At 31.2% G+C, this 11,139-nt stretch overlaps 1 pseudogene; it reads right to left on the bottom strand.

The window, feature by feature from the left end:
- Positions 1-10,427: 10,427 nt before the first annotated feature.
- On the bottom strand, positions 10,428-10,548 carry LOC111737465 (annotated as a pseudogene).
- Between the last annotated feature and the right edge of the window lie 591 nt (positions 10,549-11,139).

Consider the following 11,139-nt stretch of genomic DNA (forward strand, 5'->3'; position numbering starts at 1 on the left):
CCAGCTTGGCAAACTGAGTGAATGATCTCAGTATGGATCAAAATCAGAATGATATAAATGCCTTTTTATATTTATAAATGAGGCATATATTGGAAGAGAAAAATGTTCTAAGAAAAATTTAGTAGAAGCGTTGGTCCCTAATTCTGATGTTCAGATAAAGAATGCTGGCTGAGGAACAGCAGAATGGATAGGATATTAAAGCTTTGGCTGGATGTCCAGATAGAATGTATTAAGTGTGGGATATTCATCTGAATGGCGTGACGATTCCAGTTCCCCTAAAGATGACATTCAGTAAATGTTCACAAATCTAAAATTGCTCCTATTCTATATTGGGAAGACATCTAATATATAAACTAAATTTATGTTCTTTTTTCTTCCAAATACATGTTTTTATTTTTTTTGGGGGGGGTATTGTCAATTATATGTTTTTCTAATGAGTATACTTGAATGAAATTATTTAATAATCATCTTTCTGTGCTCATAGTAAAATTAGTCTATAACAGAGAGATACAGAAATAATTTGATTACTTAAAAAAATGGGATTTATTTCTCTTTTATGTACTAAGTCAAGGTCAGTATTATAGTTGGCTGACAGCTCTGCTCCATGGAGGCATGGTTCTGTTCTCTCTAATATCCAACTCCACAAATTCTGACAGATATTTAAAGCTGGTTTATCTTTCCATCATAAACAACTATATTTTAACTTATTTAGAAACTTTTTTTGTCTTTAGACTTCATTATTTAATCCATCCTTAAGGAAGCAGATTTTGGGGTATGACTAAAATAAACAGTTTAGAACCTGTGATTGCCCTCTGATAAAATATTCTTGGATTATTATATAGTGGTTACATCTTCAGAATCTGAGGCAGACTGCATGAGGAATACGTCCAGCTTTGTTATTTATTAACAATGAGAATTTAAGCAAATTATTCAATCACCTGTTTATTTATTCATATCAGAAATGCATGTAATAATAGTCCTACATCAATAATACATTAAATCAATTAATAAATTTAAAGAGCTTGGAGGAATAGCAAAGCCACAGTAAATGCTCAATAAGTAATATTAAATATTGTACATTAAAATAATATGTACCTTGACGTAAAGTAAGGAATAAGTAAGGTATTGTCTTTTTCGTTTGCTGTTTTATCTCTAATGCCCAAAGTGCCTGGTAATAAATTTCAAGGCATTCCACTAAAATATTCTTACATCATTTATCTATTTGTTAATACAAATAACTCAATACTCAAAGTATGGTTTGATGTAATCAATACAGAATAGCATTTGCAAACTAACATACTGGGATGAATCTGTCTAATCTGTATGCTGGATGTGCTACTTCGTAAAGTTTATTGAACCTCTGAGTCTCATCTTATTGGTAAAATAATATTAATAAAAGCGCATCTCTGAAATATTATTTTAGGATCAGGTAATATGATGTGCCTAAAGTGATTAAGGTTCTGCTTAGAAAAATGATAAATATATTACTGGCATTATTACTACTGTTATTTATGACTTACGATTCAATAATCATTAAAAGTATAGGGTTTTTCTTTATGCTATAATTCCATTAACAGTCACTAGGCCTACTTTATCCTCTTGTTGTTTTGTCTTTCATTAACTTTTAAAATGCTTGTTTTCTCAGTAGACATTTTTTATACAATTTTATATTCCATCTGCTCCCACTGGCATATAATTGCAATGAATGCCAACTGGTGATTCATCCCAGTGATTTAAGAAACAGTGTTCTTTAGATATAAAATCAAGTAAGCCATTTTTTTTTCTGAGATCAATTACTCATGTCTTTCATCCTTAAAAGAGAGATTTAACAGGGCTGCCACTGAGTAACCTCTCAGAAACATAGTCTCCTCCAATATCTTCTTCACTTAAATGAATTATTTTTTTGACATCCTGTCCCAGAATAGCAATACTTCTTTCAGATATTTGTTACAGGTCCTCTAAACACAGTTGCTGACGAAGGTCTTCACAGATTCTTTTATACTTACTTCTTTCATTCACAAAGGATAACAAGTAATCTTTGATTTTATTATTATTATTCAAGGCATCCTATTAGTGGAAACAATCTCTTTGGAAAAATTGCTATCACTCATTTAATTTTCTCTCTGTAGAATCATTTTGAACACCTGACTTCTGTAAGGTAAGGGTTATCTTGTCTGCTCTACTCTTTGAAGACAAGGAATATTCATCCCACATATCTTCATTCAGGTAACCAACAAATATATGTTAACTAATTCCAGAGTGTTGGCATGTGCTATGTGCTAAGAATAAGTGAATAAGTAGGATTCGTTCTGTTTTTCTGGAACTACCAGACTAATATGGGTGACAGCTGAAGATGAATAAAGGCGAGAAATATAGCTAGTGCGCTTAAAGCTTATAATACATGGATGTACTTTATTAAATTTTGAAAAACAAAGGGATATGTTTACATCTTACTCAGGATATTAATTAGGTTGACTTTTGAATTTCTTAAATGCCCCTCAGTTTACTTTTAGTCACTATATTTTAAATGACAGCCTATTACCAAGAAATAGGAGTAATTTATTTCAGAAATATAGGATTCTTCTCTCTCATATTTTCTACTAAAACAGTGCAAAGATGAATGAAGTATAAAAACTCACTAAATTATCAAAAAGATCACATTTCCTGAGAATTTATTAACTTTAGGCTTCAGGAATCCAATAGTCTTTATATTTCTACAGGTTTTTTATTGCCATAACACTAAAGTCTAAGAATTTTTATGTTTTTGGTGTAGTATATATATATTTTTGGAGTATGAAAAAATTTCATAATCTTTGACCTTCCAAATGTTTTATAATAATATACTGTCCATGTAGGTTAATTTCCTACTTTCTTGATTAGTCAGAATGTTATTATCACTAATATAGAAAATTATAGTTTCATCACAGATATATAGAATTGGCAATATGTTAAATTTCCAAATTTCTTATGAAAATTTAAAATATTGAATTTATACAAATTGACTATTTTGGTAATATTACCTTTCAAAAGTAATTTAAAATCATTTCTCTTCAGATTATTTTTTTATTTATAATTGGTATGACAATTTTTTTAAAGTCTCTAAAGCAAATCACAGTCCTATAACATATTCAGGTGAGAAAGAGATACTCTCTGCCTTGAATTATAAGAATGATTACCACAGTCAGGTCTTTTGGAAAGAGCTGACACATACGATTATTCAGCTTGCTCAGAGTCCCCTTAGGAGATTCTTAGGAGACATCTTTAAGTCAATTGAGTGATCTGCTGACTGACGAGCTACAAGATAGGTATTAAACAAGTTTTGTACAAAGCACAATGTTTCCATTTGCTTCCAAATTTTAAGGGAGGTATTATATGGAATCTCCAGGATAGAATGAGTATGGCTGTCTCTCCAATATGCCTGAGCATGTGTATAAAGTTGGCTCTCGACTGAGAGCTCAGTGTTTGTGGAAAATAATAGGGAAATAACGTTTGCATCTCTAGGAATTCAGACTCTTTTTGGAAACTTGTTTTAATTTCTGTGGTGCTTTTAATTTTTTTGCTATTAGTTTTAGTGGTGCTTCTTAGCTTTAGGTTTCAAAGGTTGTCATTATCATTTATTTCACCAGTAATGATGTTGTAGACTCTTATGAAAGTAATACAGAGAATTGAGCAAAATCATATACATTCTGGAGCCAGAGTGTGGTTTTGAATCCTCAGTCTTCTTTCTTTTAGTTGTGTGACCTTGAAAAAATAATTCTCTACCATTTGTTTTCCTCAACTGTGGAATACAAATAATAATGATATTAACCTCAAAGTGTTTTCAAGGGTAATAAATGTATTCACAGACATAAAGCACTTAACATGATTCCTGACACATAAGTTCACTCAGGAAATATTGGCTTTATCTGTACAGAGTGTTTTGGATGTTGAGTGGAACTGACACTAAAGTCTCATAATATACAACCCTGATGGTTCTTTTCTATTGCCTCATCAGATCAATTTTCCAAGCTTCTTTGATCTGCTCTATTTTGATCTGCTCTGTGCTGCAGGATGCTAAAATCTAGACTGTGTTCCTGGGCTTTCTTGTCTTCTAGTTTCCCATGGGGTTTAGCCAATGGAAAATACCAGAAGTAAATAAAAGAGCAAGAGGAGAGAGAGGTCAAAATATTGATGACTTCTTCTCCTTGTCATGGTGTGCTATTAGACAGATGTTTCTACCCACAGATGCTGACTAGGGATCCTATTCCAAACTTTATTTCTGTGACATTACTCTTCTCATTATTTTTGGACTTGTCATTTGTCACTGGATACTTCACTCCCCCTTGTTGGTTCTCTTAACGCTGTCCATTATTTTGTATAGAATTACTTTCTTCAGTTAAACACATTGAACACCTTGAGTATAACATCTTTCTTGATGAATTAAATATAAGACAAGAACAAAAATGTGTCATGAAAATAAATACTTCTTTGAGACTCACTAAGAAATTCCTGAAATTTCTCTGCTCTCCAGTCACCAAGCATAGACTCTTGACCTAATTGTATGTGCTTAAGATTACAGAGAAGCAGAAGAATAGTCAGAGGTTGCAAAGGATTACAGTTTTGGAAAGTTGTCTGAAATAGCTAGAGGTTCTTTTTTATGAGTATGATATCTTATCCTACAGAAGCCTAGCCAGGCTTGTTCATGTAGGGAAGAACTATCTCTCAGGGCAAGACAGAGCTGCAAGTCTTCTTGAGGAATGGGCTCAGAACTTGCACTAATAACCTCTGCCATATTTTATTAGTTTAAAGCAAGTTGAAATGTCAGCCCAGATTCAAGGCATGAGGAAATAGATTATAATTTTTGATGAGTGGTGTAGAGAAAGTATGTCCAATTTTTTTCAGCCTACTGGAGTTCTGCCATCCCAACTCAGGTGAAGTGTTGTTCCAAGAGAATCAAACATAATTCATACAAACAGATTAGGGATATCTAAAGAAATAAAGTTTACTCCTTTTCTATCTTTAACTAGGTGCTTACTAAACTGCTGAATAGGCGACTTGTTCTATTTTTGTCATCAAAGTAGAAAGAAAGAAAAACCAGAACAGAATACCTTTTTGGGAATATCTAATGTGTCTTGTAATTTTGGATGATGGGGAAAATTCTGGAGGTTTTTTCCACTACTGTTTAGATGGTTAAAGCTATGATACTGAAATAGCCATGATAATGGGGTAAAAACAAATCATGGAATGACAGTGTGCCTGCAGAAAAGAGGGAGGTTATTTCCCAACTCTTCAGTCCTGCCTGCCTCCTTACATTCTCTGTGACCTTAGAAGGCAAAGGGAAGTATCTTAGAACTTCTGAATTTCCATGTGAAGGAACACAGAAAACACAGATAATTTGTTTGGAGTAAAGAGACTAATGATCACTAGAAAATGAGAAAATTAATTTGTAAGTGTGAAGACAATTGGTCAAGATAGTAAATGATACTACACAGAAAGTGACTCTGCCTAAAGACAAAGAAATGATATTTTCATAAATACTGTTAAAGTTTGATAGTAATTTTTCTCTGTTGTCTTTGTAAGTGTTGTCTTGAGTTTTTTAATCCTTTATGCTATCAAAAATTTAATATTTGGACTAGTGTTATTAACACAAAAAAGTGACCATAATTGGTTTAGTGGGTATATGATTTTATGTTAGACGTTGAACTGGGAAGGAATCTTACTGTCATCTTTGCTCAACTAATTTCTAACACAATGCGTGGATCATACTAAACACTAAAACACTTGTAGAAGACAAAACCATTAAACATTGTATCCTTATGAAATTCTGCAGCTTAGTATAAAACAGAGTTTAGCAAAATGGCCTTAATAATATTTGTAATGTTTACATGCGCAAATACTTTTTTAAAATTTTCCTTTGAAACTACTTATTAGATGCTAATCAAAATATAATAAAATGTATATGTTTAATTATTTTCCCACTGGAAATTTTATACTTGCTCCAAAGAGGTATCTAAGAAGTTTCACCAGGATTTTGAGTCCAGACTTCATTTTGCATCAATGTATTTGACAGAGTCACGTTATATGCATATACACGATTCTTTTTAATTACAAAGAGTTTTAAAGTTGAAGATTTCTCCTTTAGCTATGTATATTACTGAAATGACTGATGAAGATGGATACATGACAACTCTAAAAATGGAAATGATAGAAAATATAATTTAAATAAGATAAACAGGATGAACCAGGGAAGGGTGTGTATTCTCTCTTCCTGTTTACTGTCTCTGTGGCCACTTTTTCTCCTATAAATATGCATTGATAGGCTTTGCATTCATTAAAGACATTTGTCTAATAAGATAATGAATACTATAAGCTCACATGAGAACTTTCATATGAGCATATTATTCCTTAAATCATTGTCTTCTTGGTTCTCAGCAGATTAGAACTTATTTCTTATGGTTGATTTTATTCTCTTTGGGATTTAATTTTAAAATAAATTTTAATGAGGAATAGCTTTTCCTCATAAATTGAAGAAGAATAAGGATGAGCTTTCTTTTATTTTTTCTCAGATCATAATTCTACTTTTAAAAAAATATAGAAAATGCAATTATCCTTTGAGATTTGTAGCATATTTTTTAGCTTGAGGCTTTTTTGTTGTTGTTCATTTACATTTACTGCTTTCCTCATGGACCCCTCATAGAAATCTTTAGAAAAGAGTTTTTATCTCAAAGATGAGCAGAATTTTCTCTTAATCTTAAATTCACATCCTTGAACCCAATTCTCAAAGGTGTTTTTGCCACATATGCAGTAATTTATCAAAAATAGATACCTAAAATTGTTAAGTACACATTCGTTTTCCTTTTGAAATATTATTTTATTTATAGACTTTTGTAGCTTGTTGGCATGAATATTTATTCTTAAAAGGAAGATGCATATAGAATTTAGATAATAAATAGACCACGTTTTTTGTTAAGCTGCTGAAAATAACAACAAATCATGCTAATTGATTAATTTGTTCATAAATGAACTAAAAGCAAGCAGTTTAGTTCTTTTAATTTCAACTGAATTAGAGTTGATTTTTAAATAAAATATTTTAGGAATTCAGATCACTCTTCCATTTAACATAGATTTGCATTTAAATATCTTTTAACATTGTTTTTAAATTATTTGTTATTCAGTGAGTAAAACTGATGGTTATTGCATTAAAGTTTTAATGAATAAAGGTTGAGAATATTTAATATAATTTCATGATTATAAGTATGAGAGTAGATTAGTAATGAAAAATGCAGAATATGATCTTTCATTATAGCTGGAAGGTTAAGGAATTAATTTTACAGACCATGAAATAGAAATAACTTCTCTACTATTTTATTAACCAATGCTTAGATCAGTATAATCAACTTTCCTATTCAGAGAATGTCTATTCTCTTATTTAGTGGCACTAGATCTAAATTTCCATCAGTGCATTAGGTTAATATAATGCAATAAATAATACCCAAGTAAGAAGTAGATCGTATTACATGATTATTTCTTGATAAGATGCCTTACACCATTAAGCAAATACATTAACAGTTCTGAATCCGAAACAAGTGTGAATTTGTTAGCTACAATTTTTTTATAAGTTAGTTTATTAACACAATGCTACCAATATAAGAAACCATCATTCACCAGGAAAACAATGGCAATATTTAGAATACTGAAAGCTTCACAAACAGTTCTTTCCCATTGGTTGTGTAAGTTATAATTCAAAGTATAATCTTTTCTATAAAAAGCAAAATCTAAAAGTACAAACACTCAGATAACACATATGGACAGTCATCTAAATTTTCAGACTAGTTACGTAGATGCAAACAGTGACTGGGGATTGATATATGAACTTCTGTTTAGCACAGTATATTTTCTTGTTTTACACTCGGTAATGTATAGAGATTCCAATAACTAAAAAAATGTTAGAACACTCTAGAAAATATTTGACTTTTGACAAATTTAAACTTATTCTGGGGAAAGGGTATGTGGGGCAGAGGGAAGGGCCATCAAAATTCCCCTCTGATTCTCTTGTGTAATTTGATTTAATTGGACACACGTGGCAAAACAAAAATAAACAAACAACAACAAACAAAACAAAGCAAAAAAACTAACAAAAAACATGCATTTTATTCATTGGTCAGAGAAAAAAGTAATGAGATTAATGATACCATTACTCACTTCTCTATTCTTTCGTCTTACTAAGATGTTTCCAAGTTCCAGATTGTCCTCTAGAATGAGTGTGGCTAATGACAAGTATGATGTTCAATATTCTTTCTTGGAATTAGACTTAATTGCTGCTAGGCCCCATCCTCATTTGCTTGTTCTCCAGATTAATTCAAAAGTGGTCTTTTAAAAGTTTCAAAGAAATACAGGATGTAAGGTCTCACTTCTGACCTTAAATCTCTGTTGTTTAATAGTGCTTCCTTTGCACGATCCTGTGCAGAGCAACAAAGCAAGCTGCCCACTCTTACCTTTCTTCAAGGCGTGAATACAAATTTACCTGTTATTGTTAGTTTTAACAGATGAGTCAAAATAAGCTCAACTATATTTTAGTTTGAAAGGAAAAGCAGACTTTTGTAATCCTGCACACACTCCATGTGACTTATATTCTAAGGCAAAATAATAGTATATAAAATTCTGTGGGTATGTTTCCCATCAAAGATTAATTTTCTCATTTAAGGAGAAATAAGCAACAGAAATCTCTTCTGTATTGCTGCATTTTAGTTTTTACAGTTAGCAACTCTTTTTTGGGGCATTTTCTTAACATTTTTTATATGTTTACATTAGTAAAAATATTGATTATTGGATTCTTTTCTAGAAAGCAGAGATTACATATGTTGTTATATAATAGAAAGGACAACAGTGATGGAAGTCTCCGTTGCTCCATCCAGGGTATCCTTGACATTCATGTCATTAAAGATGATAATGAAGCATTCACTCCATTTCTGGCTCACTGTAAGTGCAGAGTAAATCTTTGTTGTGTGTACCCCACTGAACTACTTGTTTTATACTATGGTAGAGCATAGATTTTTAATATGTTGTCTTAATATATTGAAGTTGTAAGTTAGCTTTTGCTATCTATTATTAGATATTATGGCTTCAGATTCAAGTACCGTCCTTTTCTAGAAACTGTTTGTGTAATTTCAGACCCTTTTATTTACAAGAAAAATATTTCATTTTCTTTGTTTTTTCAAAACCCCAAATTGTTATTAGATATTTTATTCTAATTTTAAGGAAATTAAATTTGACCTATATTATCTGATACAAATGATTAAACAGTTCCCAGCTCAATTCTACTACCATACATTCAGTCTCATAAAATAATGACACGTTATTATATATAATATAGGGTACTAATTAAAATCAGAAGCTACTGAGTCAGGTTGCCCTTTAAAACTTTGCTTCACCTCTTACTAACTTGTGATCTTATATAGGTTTTAGTTCCCTGTTATATAAGGTGAAGACAAAAATAATACCTAAGGAAAAGACTTCTGAGATTTAAGTGAATAATCCTTGTGAAATGATAAATACAAAGCATGGCATTTATAAGCATTCAGTGCATGCAAATGTAAATTTATTCTCCATTTATCAACCTCCTTAAACTTTCAATAGCCAAATATGCACCATACTATAATTAAAATCACAAATATGTTCCAAATAAAATATTGCATTTAATAAATGAATAAAATTAAATTTTGAGCAATTTCATAATGAAAAGAATCATTAGGAAATATCTCTCAAATACTATAAGGATGAGGATAAAAAGGCAATGAAAAAAATTTATTTTAAAATGTTTATAAAATCTGCATGTACATATTATTTAAGATGTTTTTAGCCTTACCAAATTACCATTTTTTAAATATCAAAAACTGAGCTATACTTGTGTGTTATGATCACTTGCTCAAGTAGATGGACTCCACCCAGAGTTTGATTTGGATGTGGGAATTGATGATGCCATGCAATCACACCAATAGGGTAGGGAAGCTTTGTTACTTACATAATCGACATCTCTGAGGAGAGCAGATCAGACCTCTCAAGCAAGTCTAAAATGGCTAGAGAAGGGAAAGTAAGGAGACTTGACCTCGGTTTTTATTATGTTTAGGGGGCTGAGCTGGGTTAGAGTTTGCTCCTGTGGGCAAGACTTGGGTGGTATGAATGTTCTGACTGTACCCAAGAAAGGAATGCACAGGCTTTCTTATCAGTTTCTCTAGATATGGGGCTCAAGGAGAAGGAAGGTGTGAGGCTTTAAAACTATCAGCATTCAAATATCAAAAAATTATGTCGGTATCCTTATTATACTGTGACCTTAAATTTTAGTATTAAAATTGACTGAGTTTAATTAGGAGTAATTTCTCTACATATTTCATTCAAAGATGGCTTTGGTTTTTGCTGGATATAGTAATTCTCATTCTTTTTTGTGTGTGTGCCAACAGCACCTGGGCTTCCTAGGTAGTCTCCCATCCAAGTACTAACCAGGCCCGACCCTGCTTAGAGCTTCCAAGATCAGACGAGATCAGGCATGTTCAGGGTAGCATGGCTGTCGACTCATTCATTTATTTTTAAAAGATGTCATTGTAAAACACATTTGAAGCCCAAAATACTTTTACTTTTTTAAATCTTTATATCATTTCCAAGCCCTAATCACAGTATTTTATCTTTTAGTTACATTTTTTATGTTTTATCTATTTACAAAGTTAATAAATCAATTAATAATTAATTTCTATAGGATCCTTTCAATGAAGTTTCTTTGTTGATATAGCATCCTGAATAAAATAAATCATAATTTGAAATAATACTTTTTATTAAAATCATACTTTTCTCAGTATACTAATCCTGTGCTTAATAGAATAAGGTACCAATATGTTTCCTATAAAAAATAAATTTTAAAATTAGTACATCACAAACTGAGACATTCATGAAAAGTTATTATTAGAGTGGTTGTAAATGTTACAAATATACTCTGATAATTGTAATTTTCAATTCAAATATATGTATAGGCAATATATATTTGATTTGCTTCCAACTGGTGTCATATAAATATGGTTCTAGATCATGTAGAAGTTGATTATTAAGTGAATGTGAGGTACTGAATTTCTAAATATATGAATGGTATTAAATAAATTTTGTGAGGATCTA

This window comes from Pteropus vampyrus, unplaced genomic scaffold (genome assembly GCF_000151845.1).
Source record: "Pteropus vampyrus isolate Shadow unplaced genomic scaffold, Pvam_2.0 Scaffold27, whole genome shotgun sequence".
Taxonomy (NCBI): domain Eukaryota; kingdom Metazoa; phylum Chordata; class Mammalia; order Chiroptera; family Pteropodidae; genus Pteropus; species Pteropus vampyrus.